This window comes from Protopterus annectens, chromosome 2.part1, assembly GCF_019279795.1.
Source record: "Protopterus annectens isolate FY-2018-M chromosome 2.part1, PAN1.0, whole genome shotgun sequence".
Lineage (NCBI taxonomy): Eukaryota > Metazoa > Chordata > Ceratodontiformes > Protopteridae > Protopterus > Protopterus annectens.
Window position 1 is genome coordinate 1,272,323,446 of NC_056729.1, and position 17,949 is coordinate 1,272,341,394.

Here is a 17,949-nt window from a genome sequence, read left to right on the forward strand (position 1 = left end):
ACAAACTTTGTAGGAGCCCAGTATATGTAGCATCATTCTGTGAGTGGCACATATGAGGATGGTGTAGAACAGATAGTCCATATACCGTAATATTATGCTAGCTTACCATATGTTGCTGTGTTCACATTGGTTGTGGTTATGCACTGTCACACAGGTGTATCCTACCCTGTGCTGTGACATGGCTGTTGAGCCTGCTATATATGCAGGTACATGTGCATTACCCCATACGAGAAGTAGGCCAGTGTTGAGCCAGTCTGCCTGTAGCCAGCACAGTGCATTGTTACATGCCTAGCAGCTTAGTGTACTTAACCAGTAGGATGTTATGTGTAGATACTCACCAGATGTACTGCTGCTGGCCCTCCCTTAAATGTTATGTTTGTCAGACAGAGCATTGGGATGCTGTACAGATGTATGTCAATATCTAGTGGGTGGTATGTGTCATTGGTACCCCTGTGCCAGTGGTCATTATGTGTCAGGCCATACAGGAGTGTGTGCATCCAACACCTATGGTGCCAAATGTATACCAGTTGTTATGTGTTATACCCATCTACATGGCTATCTACATCCATATTGTCAGGCCTGGTACAGATGTGGTGCACTAAGGGATCATGTGTATACCTCTGGACAGTACAGGTTGTGTCCAAAGTTCAACATATAGTGGCCAATATCTCTACTGCACTCGACAGGGGCATTACATGCTAGCAGCGGTACCTTACAATGATTTCCTTAGGATGTCTGTCAGTAGCCAATGGCACACATGTTATAAGCAGATGTCAGCATCCACACACACCATGTCTATGAAGACAATCCCAATGTCAGTAGCAACAGTCAAGTAATATACCTGCTATACATAGCTGTCATTCCCTTGCACTACTACTGTGGGACTGTAAGGGCTGGCATATGGCTGCACTCCATGTCCAGGACATATGATGGAAATATATGTACATATATTTATCCAGATAGCTATATATATATATATATATATATATATATATATATATATATATATATATATTTATATATAATTACATATATGTACCACATTGAATTACCACTGTCACGGCAACCACCCACTATAACTCCCTACAGCATGTGACTGTGGTCCCTTTACATTTCCTGTGTGATGGACATCCATCCTGTGTGTGGGCATCAGTGATACAAGCAGCAGGTAGCTATGCCTCTTACAGGAGAACCTGCACACTAAGAGTGGGCACATATTTGTAGGAGGTTCAGGAACTTCAGACAGACTGTGGGTAGAGTTGTGTAATGTTTTGCATTGTACTGGTGTTACAGGGTGTGTGTGTGTGTGTGTGTGTGTGTGTGTGTGTGTGTGTGTGTGTGTGTGTGTGTGTGTGTGTGTGTGTGTGTGTGTGTGTGTGTGTGTGTGTGTTTGTGCATGTGTGTGCATGTATGTGCATGTGTGTGCGTGTGTGTGTGTGTGTGTGTGTGTGTGTGTGTGTGTGTGTGTGTGTGTGTGTGTGTGTGTGTGTGTGTGTGTGTACATACTAGTGTACCTTGGAATGCAGTCTATCTGCATAGCTCACTACTATGGGCCTAATCACTTGCTGGGCAGAGGTATGCCTATGATGTGTTGTCCGTCCACCACACAGGTCCTGTGTCAAATATGACACTGGCAGTGTGTTTGTTGCGTGCTACCAGTACATGGCTACATCCATGTCTATATCTAACCTCAATTCCCTGACTAAGTGTATGCTGCAGACTATCCTGTAACAGCAGCACCTTGCTTAGTGTATGGCAACAGTTTTCCACATATATGCCTGTGCTCCAGCCTCTGTCCCCCATCTACATACCAAGCTGTGCACATATGTCATGTTGTTGGGGGTTGTTCTGTAGTGGGCTGTGAGTATATCACACTGCCATTGCTGCCATTAATACACTGCTGTTGTATCCCCCCACATTCAGTGGGGCAGGGGCTATATATGTGTGGGTGTCACCTACACAACACATGTGTGCCCTTTTGCACTGCAGAGGCCAGTGTATGTAACAGTGATATATGGTCTTGTATTATTGAGTCAAGGTGGGGAGCACCATAAATGACCTAGGCTGTTACAAATGTGGGGTTATCAGGGGTGAGCTGCCAAAAGGTAAGTGGATGTACAGTACCATATACCCCACCTATATTGACATTACTTACATGATTTGGGGTACTGCAAGCCTGATGCCTCCTGCAATACAGAAAGTTCTGTGTGTTATGCCTTGTTATATTCCGGGTACAACCCATTTGATCGCAAAACGTCTTTACCTCCTACGGAGTTTGTACAGAGTGTAGAAAGAGGCTGCTGAACTACACACCTGCAGTACACACTGTTGATTGTGTGGTACCCTGTGGCCCAGTCTGTCAGCACTATTGTACATTCTGAAGGGCTTGGCTTGCACTGCAACAGTTGTGAACCTTTCCAGACTACTTTATAAGTGTAACTGTTTCACAGTTGCAGTACTCTGTTTATATGGTTGTCAGTATTTGAACAGCTATATGATATGGCATATAGGACCATTATGGTACAAAATTAAATGAGTTCCATTTCTGCAAACCTGTGTGTGATGTCTTTCCTATAACCTTCCTATGGGCATATGTTGCAGGCAATGATTGACATTAGTATGTGTAGCCCATACAGAGTCCAGTTGTTCAGGTGTTAACTGTAGACATACTGGCTGTTCCATATTGTGTGCACCTCCTACATATGTATCTTACTGTACATATATCTGCTTGTGTATGTGTAGTCACACATATATATATATATATATATATATATATATATATATATATATATATACATATATATATATATATATATATATATATATATATATATATATATATATATATCTGTATCAGCATATATGTTTCTGTGTATCTGTATCCTGGGGACATTGACGGCTTCCAAATATTATATGACGTGTGGAAGGCAGTAGAGAGGTAGTGTATTGCAGGGAGCAGGTGTTTGGCTGTGAGGGGATGCCTATTCGTACAGGGCCTCGCAACCCCATTAATGGTGCATGAGGACATATATGTATTTGTTAATCTGCAATTGCTATCTACAGATGTATGGCCATATATACCTATATAGATATATGTATCTGCTAACAGATATATAGGTATATGTGCATGGATAGTGATATATATGTATATAGAGTTAGTAAAACAACATATATATTGGAATATATGTGTATCGATACATATATGGGTATGTTGTATCTGTTAAGGTTGCACTATGGTTATACACGCAGACATCTAGATGTTGGTATACATTCTCTGCACTGTTGCATGACAGGACTGGCTGATATGTTTCTGAAACATTAGATATCTGTGTACCTGCCATGGCTTAGTGGTACATAAGTTTGTCTAGGGTGTGCAGGCTCCTTGGTTTGAGCCTTGCAATAGTTGTTTAATTTGTTGCTGGCCAAAACACGGCCTGTTGGATAGACAGTGATTCTTTTGTAGAAAGAAATGTAACAACTAAAGCAGTTGGAAGAAGGTTTGTGTGTTCTGCCCAGCAACAAAATAAACAGATCCTGCAAGGCTCGTAACAAGGACTCTTCACATCATACACAAAGTGATTTACCACTAAGCCATAGCAGATATGCATAATCATGATGTTTCCACATACATATCATCCAGCCCAGGTATACAACAATACAGGGAATATATTCCACCATGTAGATGTATTTGTGTGTGTCTATATATATAGATATATATATATATATATATATATATATATATATATATATATATATATATATATATATATATACATATATATATACATATATATATACACACATATATATATATATATATATATAGATATATATATATATATATATATATATATATATATATATATATACACACACATATTCATCCTTAAATGTATATAACATAACTATATATGTAAATATAGGTACAGACATATACACATATATATATATATATATATATATATATATATATATATATATCTAAGCCAATAAATACATATATACATAGATACGCATACAGCCATCGATATATATGTATATATCCACATGTCCACATACAGACAGCGCTAGGAATGCATATATATGGCTCATCTTTCAAAGGGAGAAATCCATGTGTCTGGAAGCTGGAAGGCCTAAAGTATGTTCTCAACATTCGTGAAAAGGAAAAAAGAACTCACCAAACCAACAACTATAACCTTTGCAATAAGAATAGCAACCAAATAACAGTCAAAGATGCAAAGGTATGGCTCCAGAATAAACAGCTGTAAAATATCAGTTGTAAAAATCCAAAGTAGCAGCAAAATAAGTCCAAAAACTCAAAAGATCTTGATGTTAGCTCAGCTTTATTCACACAAGCACTTTCACTAGTAGCTTCATCAGGTGTATAAAACATGCTGATTAAGACACCTATTTATACAAATCAGTGAAAACGTGACAAAATTTAAAGTGAAATTCTTATAAAAATACAAACAATGTAACAAATAAATAAACTTCTAAAGATCACATAAATATTAAAAAGTAAAATCATATACTAAAAACTCACTTCTTTCGTAAAGGTCTTTTCTGAAGGATTGGTTTAATAGGAACATGGTCATTTAGACCATGTCCATAGTTGGCTCTCAACCTGACAATCCAATTAGCTTCAAGTTCTTCTGTTCTATGTCTTATATTGCCCCGTCTCACATTCTCATAAGTCCTGGCTAATACTGAAAACTTAAATACATGCTGTTCATTTGTGTCAAACACATGCTTAGCTAGTGCATTAACTAAATTCTTCTTCTTTATATTATACAGGTGCTCTCTAATCCTTTCTTTTAAAGAGCAGTCAGTTTTACCTACATAATATTTATTACATAGGACACAAATCACAATATATACCATGTGCATTGTATTACAAGACGCACTGGTTATAATATGGACAAGTTCACCTGTATCTGGATGTTTAAAAACAGAGTCTGTGGATACATAGCAACAATAGTTGCAGTCTTCACATGGCTTAGTACATTCACCAGTAGTTACATGTTTCTGAAAAGTATTATAACATAACCTAGACTTAAGTGGCTTTCTATTTTTAAACGAGAACTGGGGTTTTGAGCCTACCAGCATTTTTATACTTTCATCTGTCATCAGAATACCCCAGTGTTTATTAATAACTTCAGTATCCAAACTGACATCCCTAGTGCAATGCAGGGACATCCTGAGCTTATTATTAACAGGTCTTTTTGTTCTACTTGATTTTTCTGAAAAATAAGGTTTATCTATAGTTGATCTCATATGATCCATTGCTATGGAATTCTTACTCACTAACTCTTGCTCATACCCCCTAGCTACCAAGTCCACTTCAGTTCTAGTTTTATAGTGTTGATAATCTTCATCAATGGCGTTAAGCCTAGATGCTCTAAAAAACTGGTTCTTGGCAACATTGCTAAAAACAAATTTCGGGTGCATACTCTGCCTGTTAAGTACCTGATTGACATGACACTCTTTTTTTATATAACTTACTACTTAGACAACCTTTATCATCCACACTAATATAGATATCTAAAAATGTATGCCTACAGTGGAATAATTCAGTGTGAATTTTAAAAAATCAGAGGAAATATTGATATATTCCACAAATTGCATTAATTGTTGTTCTGTACCATTCCAAATCAAAAACAAATCATCTACAAATCTTTTGTAGAAAGAAATGTAACAACTAAAGGGTCCATACAACAAGTATTGGCTCTCCCATACACTCATCACCGCATAACTGTTGGAGCAAGAGCTCCCCATGGTAACACCATTCTTTTGCCAAAAAATTTTTGGTTATACACAAAGATGTTATTTTGTAGCACTAAACTCAACAAAGTTTGTATTAAGTATATCTCATCATCCTTAAAATTGCCTAAATTGGACAATAAATCAATGACATACTCTATGCCTATGGTATTGGGAATTACAGTAAAGAGAGAAACCACATCCAATGTAACAAGTAGTATGTTATCTAATTTGGTAATGTTCTTTGAAAACTCAAATAAATCATTCAAAAAATGCTCAGTATCCCTCAAAATTGTTTTAGATTTACATACAATAGGTCTCGAATACTTTTCCAAGTATATGGAGAACGGCACTGTACACCAGTTATTGCCTGCCACTATTGGTCTCATAGGTGGTTTATTACAATTCTTATGGACTTTCGGTAGTCCTTGTATGACAGGAATGGTGGGATTAGATGTATGAAAGTAAGTGGCCAGCTCATGACTCATCAATGAACTAGCTTCTAACCACTCAATAGATCTACAGACATTACATATCATGGTATCAACCCGTTCAGATGTAATAATCTCATAAAAACTTCTATCAGATAACATGTCATGCATAGCCTCATCATAATCTACCTTATTCATTAAAACAATCTGACCTCCTTTACAAGGTATGAACAACAAGGGCCTTTGTTTTCCCCTCCCAGTGAGGGAAAGGTCCATAAGCAGGTTAAGAAATGGGCAACACAAGTTGCAACAAAGAGGCAGGAGTGTAACCAGATACAAACGGAAATTGGGCGAAACTTCTACGAGACCATTAACCACAAAGAAAGCTTTCCAACAAATGAAACGCTGATTATTAATCTTTCTAGTTACATATTGACTAATTTAGAGGTAAATGTATTGAACAAAGGTCTGATGTTTATACCTAGTGCTGACATGCGTATTACTGACATTATTTTTGATGTTAAAATGTTTGCGCGCAATCTTTTATTGAAATGTATGTTTAACAGTGTTAATGAATCGGATAAAGATTGTTTTAAAAGACCGAGTTTGTACATACCTAAGCACAATACATTGGTCAATGCATTTGAACAGATGTGTATTACTATTTATGATATTTATAACAATAAATGCAGGTTTAATAGATCAAGATCAAGGCATAATTTGAGTAACCTTGAATATAAAGCTTTAGTGGATTTGGAAAATAGACAAGATCTGGTCATTAGACCTGCAGACAAAGGAGGTCAGATTGTTTGATTTGAGACCTATTATATGTAAATCTAAAACAATTCTGAGGGATACTGAGCATTTTTTGAATGATTTATTTGAGTTTTCAAAGAACATTACCAAATTAGATAACATACTACTTGTTACATTGGATGTGGTTTCTCTCTTTACTATAATTCCCAATACCATAGGCATATAATATGTCATTGATTTATTGTCCAATTTAGGCAATTTTAAGGATGATGAGATATACTTAATACAAACTTTGTTGAGTTTAGTGCTACTAAATAACAACTTTGTGTATAATCAAAAAATTTTTTGGCAAAAGAATGGTGTTGCCATGGGGAGCTCTTGCTCCAACAGTTATGCGAATGCGGTGATAAGTGTATGGGAGAGCCAATACTTGTTGTATGGACCCTTTAGTTGTTACATTTCTTTCTACAAAAGATTTGTAGATGATTTGTTTTTGATTTGGAATGGTACAGAACAACAATTAATGCAATTTGTAGAATATATCAATATCTCCTCTGATTTTTTAAAATTCACACTGAATAATTCCACTGTAGGCATACATTTTTTTAGATCTCTATATTAGTGTGGATGATAAAGGTTGTCTAAGTAGTAAGTTATATAAAAAGAGTGTCATGTCAATCAGCTACTTAACAGGCAGAGTATGCACCCAAATTTTGTTTTTAGCAATATTGCCAAGAACCAGTTTTTTAGAGCATCTAGGCTTAATGCCAATGATGAAGATTATCAACACTATAAAACTAGAACTGAAGTGGACTTGGTAGCTAGGGGGTATGAGCAAGAGTTAGTGAGTAAGAATTCCATAGCAATGGATCATATGAGATCAACTATAGCTAAACCTTATTTTTCAGAAAAATCAAGTAGAATAAAAAGACCTGTTAATAATAAGCTCAGGATGTCCCTGCATTACACTAGGGATGTCAGTTTGTATACTGAAGTTATTAATAAACACTGGGGTATTCTGATGACAGATGAAAGTATAAAGATGCTGGTAGGCTCAAAACCCCAGTTCTCGTTTAAAAATAGAAAGTCACTTAAGTCTAGGTTATGTTATAATACTTTTCAGAAACATGTAACTACTGGTGAATGTACTAAGCCATGTGAAGACTGCAACTATTGTTGCTATGTATCCACAGACTCTGTTTTTAAACATCCAGATACAGGTGAACTTGTCCATATTATAACCAGTTCGTCTTGTAATACAATGCACATGGTATATATTGTGATTTGTGTCCTATGTAATAAATATTATGTAGGGAAAACTGACCGCTCTTAAAAAGAAAGGATTAGAGAGCACCTGTATAATATAAAGAAGAAGAATTTAGTTAATGCACTAGCTAAGCATGTGTTTGACACAAATGAACAGCATGTATTTAAGTTTTCAGTATTAGCCAGGACTTATGAGAATGTGAGACGGGGCAATATAAGACATAGAACAGAAGAACTTGAATCTAATTGGATTGTCAGGTTGAGAGCCAAAATGACCATGTTCCTATTAAACCAATCCTTCAGAAAAGACCTTTACGAAAGAAGTGAGTTTTTAGTATATGATTTTAGTTTTTAATATTTATGTGATCTTTAGAAGTTTTTTTATTTGTTACATTGTTTGTATTTTTATAAGATTTTCACTTTAAATTTTGTCACATGGTTTGACTGATTTGTATAAATAGGTGTCTTAATCAGCATGTTTTATACACCTGACGAAACTACTAGTGAAAGCGCTTGTGTGAATAAAGGTGAGCTAACATCGAGATCTTTTGAGTTTTTGGACTTTGCTGCTGCTTTGGATTTTTACAACTGATATTTTACAGCTGTTTATTCTGGAGCCATACCTTTGCATCTTTGACTGTTATTATGTTCTCAACATTGCACAATCCTGCAATACATGCATTGTATGTGCAATGAGCGAATGTCAATATGCATTCGCTCATTCCAGATTAGGCAATTTGGTTGTGGATGTCACTATAATGGGGATGGGGAATAATTGCCTATCCCCACTGTAGTCACACTAAGAGTTCATATAGCACAGTAGGGGGGTTGTGAGGGACCCAGCCCCCCAGAGGGGGGTTGCAAGGAGTCATGCCCCCCACCATTATGATATGTATTCCAACTTGCAGTTTGAGAGTCAGCAAAGGTGCCTTTAGAACTGCAGTTCTCTTAACTGTGGTGCAGTAAGAAATGATGGGTTAGTCCTTTTGGTTTGCAGAAAGGGCCGTTCGAAGGAATGATTGTCTCCCTGTCAAAATTGAACACATATATATCAATATAGGTATATATGGACATACACCTGTAGATGGAACTGGGAATGTAACCCCAACATATATGTCCACATGCCCCATCGATGGGTTTGAGAGACCCAAACATCATACATCTGGCATGGATAGGTATCCACCCCCCAGCCAAATACGTATGGCATGCAATACAATACCAACCTTAGCAGATCCTATAAGCAGGACCCCGCATGACAAGGGCAGTACATGTTAACAGTATTCCATCCCAACTGTAGGATGTAAGGTTTTCATTACTAACATATCATGCAGTACATTCAAGTCACATGTCATGCTTGGGGGAACCCCCTGGGCAGGTGCAGTAAGTAGCTGGGATCCCTCATACAATCCAATAGCCCTACACCTGACAATGGATTGAACAATGTGGTAGGGACATCCACAAACCCACCATGTCAGCTGGGAACTACCGCCCAGTAGCCTGATGACCATGGTCTGCAGGGACATGGAACATACCAACAATGAACCCATGGCCAGTGTTACTAATTATCTCAACACATGGGACCCCGCCAATGTTGGACTTGTCAAAGGCAGAGAACACAACCTGAACCTGGTATACCTCCTTAACCCAGTCGTGACAGGTATAGATGAGGGTTAGGAGGTGCACAATGCCTATGTAGATCATAGCAGGCTTTTGTACATCATCCTGCTTGTAGGAATGTGTGTAGTTGTTACAGAACCTACCTCCGTTCACAGGATATGTTTCCACCAGGACTGCTTGGCATATGCCAACATACCACAGGTGACATCCTGTAGGCATACAGTCCTTCACAGATCATAGATGTGTTGATGCCCTCCTCCACACTGTTTAGGTGTGCAGCACTACTGGGGTTGCTATAACTCAATGGGTGTGGCTGTTGTGGACACAACTGCCATAATTGCAGTTACTGTTACATCTATCCCCCCACATAGCTGTATACTGTAATACTGTACAGTGTATGTAATCAGGATGTTAGTTGTTTACACCATTCATAGTTGTTGAGCACCTCACACCCTCCTAAGGGTAGGGTTATGCCACCAGCATTGGCACACACATGTTACTTAGGTGAGGATTGCAGTAGAGTGGGGAGAAGGATATACACCCTGCTGTTAGCATGTTTAATGTCATCCACATTGCAGACTGCATATATAGCACTGTGTGGTTGTGCCTATCCTGTCTTGGTGGGATTACATGTGCAACAGAAGTGTTACCTGCACAGGGGCATACCTCCATGTGTTCAGTCCTGTAACTGTACTGCATCCTAACCAAAGGCACTGTGTGTTGTTCCCAGCCATGGCATGTGTACCACCCACTACACTTACTGGTGTCCAATGTAGATGGCCTGCTAACACCACTACACCCATCAGCCATGTTGCATATGGACAAATACAACACAATCAGAACAGATACTGGTGACAACAATACCATATTGTTAATTACAGCTATGATGCATCATGGCTGCACAGCTACACCTTTCAATATATTAGTATTTCACTTTACTGCTGACAACATGCTACACATAATTCCATTGCTACACTGTTGTACAGTCACCCTGTGCATCAGAACCATGCTAGCCTGTCCCTGCAATGATGTTACAGATGTCAGGGAGTTGCACAGGTATCATCATATGCACAGGGTGTGTTGTTGGTTTGCCAGAGGCTTAGGCTGAGCCATACAATTGACAACATGTGTGTGTGTGTGTGTGTGTGTGTGTGTGTGTGTGTCTGTGTGTGAGGGGGCTGAGTATTGTTATGGGCCACTGGTGATGTAGTGTGTGCAGGTATGTGGTTGCCCTAGGTTTGTTGTTTATGTGTGTGTGTCTGCATGCACACAGTTCTTCCATGTGGCTGCCCTATACAGGGAATTGTGGGACAGCTGCAGACTGTACCTGGCAGGGTTTGCAGTTCACCATCTCCGGCCACGGACACATGACCTGTGCCTGGCAGGGGTGCTACAGGCAGTATCAGGTACAGAGCCAGACTGAGTACTTTCCACTGAGTTTGACAGATGTCTACTGGATCCAGGTCCCTCCTGGGACAGGCCAGGGCCACGTGCACGTGGTCTGCTATGACAGGCTGTGGACAGCCTCCCCCACAGTGCTGAGGCTGGTACTGCCACTACGGGAGCGGCTGTGACTGGTTGGATGTCCAAGGCAACCTCGAGCTGCTGCTGTTCTGGCATACGTCCATGAGGCCATAGCAACTGTCCTGCCCTATTCTGACACATGGACATGACATTGTGGATGAGTTCCAATGTCTCACCCTACCATCTGTCCATGACCTCTGTGTAATTAAGGATGGCACCTGTTAGGTCATGGATGCTGTCAGTTACAGAGGTGTGATGAGCTCTCTGCACCCTTAGACCCTGCCTGGTGTACCGTTTCATTCATGCCTGTGCCTCCATGACAGTCTGGAACATGTGTGTGGCACGTTTGCCAGGGGCCTGATGACCAGCAGTGCTCCTACGAGCACCCCTAAACATCTGCCTATGTGATACCCCGCTAGACATCTGGCTATGGCTGCTGTGTCCTAACTCATGTGCCATAGATACTACACTGTCCTGAACCATGCCAACCGTAGGCTGTCCCTCAGCTAGGGCCAACGGTGATGAGATGTGTAGAGGCAGTGTGACTGTATTTGTGGATGGCATGGATACATGTGGGTTGTCAACTGGTGGCCCGGCGGCAGCCTCTGATGACCCTTCCTGTGCCTCAACACACTTATCTTCATGGTCACTGTCTGTATCAGTGACATCAGATTCCCTGCAGGGGGGACTCAGCCTCACCTCGCCACCTGTGAGGGGAAGACAGGGAACAGACTGTAAGACCTGTACAACACAGCTAAACAGTAAACACACACACACATGTGTGTGCAGACATGGCCATACACACAGACATACACACATGCAGTCGACATGCATGGCAACTCATACACTCCACCAGACAGCACCTACAGATAGCTCCCGCAACCCCATAACACAAACAATAGCAGGCAATTGTGCAGTACAGTATCACACACATACCTGTAATTGCACACATGTCAGCATGCAGGACATGTGGGGCTCAACAGCATGCAGTGCAACTGTAGTCAATTCCCGTTACCAACATTATACATGGCTGTGATGCATGGCTTCTGTTTGTAGATGATGGGCCTCCTGCTGTAACCCACTGCACCCATGCCCACAGCATTACTGTGTATCTGTTAAGCACCCTGGCATGTACTGTGCACCATACCTCATGCATGTACACACCATTTCAGGATATGTCTCTATGCATCAGGTGTGTTTCCGCTGCTGCTCACAGCCTCTGTGTGTTCCTGGATCACATATGCACACATGTGTTTAATGAATGCTTGATGTGTATTCACATATGTCATCATGAGTGGTGCATGTATGAGTGGTAGAGTACCATTAGACCAACCACAGAGAAAATGTACTGTACCTATGGTGAGTGTAGAGACCATTATTGACCATGAATGGGCCCTGGCTGATGTTGTCTGTGGTACACATAGGTTCATAGGTGACTATTGGTCTATTGGTCCTGGGGCCTACCTAAGCCTACCCACAGGGGTTCCCTGCCATGCACCACCCACTAATGCTATTCCCATGTGCCCCTGTCAGGCTATGGCACAGACATGCTTCTCTGGGAAAAAAATCGCTGATCCAAAACACATATACACAACACAAGCACACCAAACAAACAGAAATCCACATACATACACCTAAAATCTGATACCTAACCCTACACTAAACTATGCACACACACCACTAACTACCCACTTACCTTAACCCAAACCCTAACCCTAAGGTTCGTCACTATCGATCACTCACCTCACCCGTTCCCTAACCCTAACTCACTTAAATCCGCCGTAACCCTCATGTCCACTCAATCGCACACACACACCTAACCCAAGCACTAACCCTAACTCCCCTAAATCACCCTAACACTCACATCCACACAATCGCACACTTACCTGAATCCGACCTGTAACTTTCCACCATAACACTGAAAATACCGAAGCAACAGAAACAGACAACCAAATTCTTTCCCTAGGAAAAAAATTGAGTTTTTGCTGCTTCGATATTTTGCAGTTTTGTGAAAATAAGTTTGATCAATCAGCGTTCATTTTTTTAAGCGTTCGAGGATATAATATAGACCCTATATATATATATATATATATATATATATATATATATGTATATATATATATATATATATATATATATATATATATATATATATATATATATATATATATATATATTTATATATATATATATATATATATATATATATATATATCTATATATATATGTATATATATATATATATAGATATATATATATTTTATATATGTATATATGTATATATGTATATATATATATATATATATATATATATATATAGACATACACACACACACACACACACACACACACACACACACACACACACACAAACACACACAGAAATAGTCTGTTTGTAATATGTAATGCTGGTATTATGTAATGCTGTATCTGCTTACCCTTGGAGCTTTTCTCCCCGGTCCTCTGCTGAAAATGGACATGCATCCAGTTGGACTATCCCGGTCAACAAATGTAAAATAAAAATAAAATAAAATAAAATATATATATATATATATATATATATATATGTATATGTATATATATATATATATATATATATATATATGTATCTGTCTGTATGCATATATATATATATATATATATATATATATATATATATATATATATATATATATATATATATACATATGTGCATATATGTGTAGATAATTTGTGCTATTTATATAGCTATATGAATGTATAATTGTCCGAGGTTCTGTACACATACACATCTGTGAATATGTATCACACATATATGTATCTGTATGTGGGGTGCATACGACCATCTGGACCACACTCATGTACCCTCTTTACTTCACAGCTGAACTGTTTAGCCTTGCTGCAATACAGACAGGTGCCACATGTGAACACAGACTAACATTAGGGGGGTATATATGATGACAAACATTAGATAAGCATATTATACTGCTATGGCAGTTAGGCATGCTATGCTACACTTTAACATAACTGTCCTGCAGGTGGTGTGGTCTCTCTACCATGTGTCTATCATGGCAGTATTAATGCCCCAACCAGCCATTGGCCACAGTAATTTACAGAACATATATATCATGGGTCACATCTTTGCCATTCACTGCTGGTCTGCACATTTGCCAGGTATGTCCAACTGACCACAGGGACTGACACCACTGTCCAGTGCAGTTGTTGAGCACAACATCATTACAGGAAGAAATAATGATAGCACATATACATCCTTTCATGGTATACATCCTATTATTCTAGTTCATATACTACATGCCAGTAAATGCATATATGTTTCACATACCTGTTATGTTGTTTCCACTGTAACACAACCCCAAGCTTTGTCAACTTTCTTGAAGGTGTTTTTTTTCCCTCTCTCTCTCAGTCTCTCCAGTAGCATGAATGAGCTGGTGTGAATAGATTGCAGCATGCTTTTGTTGGTATTGCACATTATCAGGTGGTGGCCTCTGCACCAGGCAGTGTCCACCAGTTGTTAATTGCATATAGCCTGCTGTGTAGTACTTCAGATAACCACTGTCATGGCAACCCTGTACTATAAAGTGCTGCCTTCTGTGGGCATTGTCCCTTCACCTTTACAGTATGAATGACATCCTTCCTGTGTGTGGACATCTTTGTTACAGACAGCAGGTAGCAATACCTCTTACAGCAGAACCTGCTGACATAGGGCACATCCACATTTGGGTAAGGTTCCAGAACTACAGACAGTGTGAATACTGTTGTTGTGTGCAATGTATCTTGCTGTTCTTACAGGAATTCTATGTACATGGTACTTTTTCATGGAATGTTGTCTGTCTGCATAGCTCTCAACTGTGAGCCTATCTGTATGATACCAGGGGGATTGTCTGTTAGGTTTTGTCTGTGCACCACAAAGGTATTGTCCCAGATATATCTGTGGCAGTCTGTCTGTTGAATGCTATCAGTACATGGCTACATCCATTTTTATTTCAATGTTGTATCTCTGCATAAGGGTATGCTGCAACGAATCCTGTAACACCAGCAATTTCCAGAGTGTGTAACAGCAATAATGCAATTATGGCTTTATGTCGCTGCCATAGTCCTCCACATATATGCCAGGCTTTGTCCTGCTGTGATACAGGAAGGGTTGTTAGGTAATGGCCTATAATTATTTACCACTAGCATTATTGTTATTATCCCAGTCATGTCATGGACTCCCACACCAACTGTTAGGCCAGGTCCTTATATATGGGGGCAACAGCTTGAGAACACATATGTTCCCTTGTACATTTCAGAGGTAAGTGTGTGGTACGCAGTGTTCCTTGCCCTTGTACAGCCTTTTGTTCGGGGGGGGGTCTATGCCAGTAACCTATGCTATAGCACCTTTTCATGGATCTAACTGTTAAGACAAGGGTCATTCAGAGTGATAGTGAGATGTTAGGTTAAGCAATGTTATGTACAAGGTACTGTGACATTAACACAAGTGCTACTTTTCTGTATAGGTCTTGACTACAGGGTGTAATTGGAGGCTGCTGAACTACATCTGTAATTGATGATTGTTACGTACCCTGAAGGCAAAACCTGTTTCTACTGTTGTACTAATTGAAGGCCTTGGCCTGGACAGCATAGAATGGTATATATACACATTGCTTGCATCTACTGCTTTGTGTGGCCTTGCATTCATGACTGATTACATATTTCAAACCTTATGTGATGCCAGTACTGGCATACATTATTGTATAGTACAGGAAAAAAGGTTATCTGTGTATGAATACCTGTGTGTCGTGTCATGTCCTTTGAATTGTGGGTGGGTATATGTTTAATGTCAGTATTCTCATTGGTGGGAATGGTTGCCACACTATACATTACACAGCTGCCAGTTGAAGGCCTTATGGTTGAGGGATATACTTTGCACCCAGTACTTCCACACTACTTCTACATATGTATGGCTACTGATAACTTTGTGTGTGTATATGTGTATGTACCTATACATATCTCATATGGCTATATCTATCTATATGTATCTATAGATATATACATCTGTATATGTATATATATATATATATATATATATATATATATATATATATATATATATATAGATAGATATAGATATATACATACATATGAACATATGCATTGTATCTATATAAAATTGATGTTATATGATTATGTGTGAGTCATACATTAATATATATACCTACATATAGCTGTCTATCTGTCTACATTTACAGATATATATCTGTCCATATGTCCCTGCATGTTTGTCTCATATTTTGGCCTGTTCCTCTTTCACTTGGCAATTGTCATGGATGATCGCAGCATTGAAGTCAGTAACTAGCACCAACACGTTTGTGTTTCAGACTTCATCTCCTTCTACATATGTGTACTAATAGATATAACTGTGTAACTAGCTACATTTTAAGTGTATCAGAGCATTAGTTGACATATATCCTTATTTGTGCCCACAATGTGGCATACTTTGTCCAGACTTCTTGCATTAACAGGTTATGTGGTGTGATGATAATAAATTTTCTGTACTGTTGACTGATTGTGCTGCATGATATGTTTGTGAAAACATCAGGTTATGTATATCTGCCATGGTTTAGTGGTAAATCGCTTTGTGTATTGAGTGCAGCGTCCTGGATTTGAGCTTTGGAGAGGCGGTTTATTTTGTTGCTGGGCAGAGCAAGGGACATTGGCTACAGAGTGATTAAGGCACTTTTAAGGGGTTGTAAGCGGGTTTGCAGTTGTAAGCACGTTTGCGTGAGTTTGCGCAATGGTAAGCATTGCCATCTGCCGCTTATGTTTCCTTACAGTCAGTTGGCTTCGAATTTCTCAACCTGTGTAGGCATAGCTTATCCCCATGCAAACCTGCTTACAGCTGCTTAACGGTGCCTACTGCCGCTTACCCCCGTGCTAATTCCTTTAATAGAAAAGAAAAAGGGGTTGATAGGACAGTGGTGAAAAATGGGGCACAAAGAGGGAAAACCGTAGGGGAAATAGTTAGGCATATGCTTGAAGGGTATAGGAAAGGTCCATAGCTGCCCATGACTTCTACAGCAACAGCTGTGCATATAGACTATATTTGCAGGTAGATTTGTACCCTCAAACCCCTGGGAGAGGGGTGAGGACGACATATATTCATTGTGATGCCAATTAGACCAGATTACATGTGTCCAGTGGACATGTGTGTGAAATGGACAGCTATTTGTGGGGTGTGATTTTTTTTGTGGGACCAGATTGCCCTTTTTTTTTCAGGTGAGAATGGGATGTTGGGGAGGGGGTAGTAGGTATATTTGGGGAGGTAGGTTGGGAAGGTTAACAGACATGACACACAAGATGCACACAGGGCTGGTATATGACACATGTGGGGGGTAAACACCTTGGATGGGGGGTGTTTGGAAGTCGCAAGCCCATGAGCCCCCAACTGGAAACAGTGGGATTGAGGTCCCCACCCATGGGCAGTCACCACTGCATCTTCATGGCTTTGAAGGTGGCTGTGCTGGGGGCTGTGTAGGAAGAGTAGGCTCACCTTCTAATAGTGCCAGTCAGCCCTGAAGCTGGCATAGCTGCTCTTGATACTCCAGATTGAGCTCCT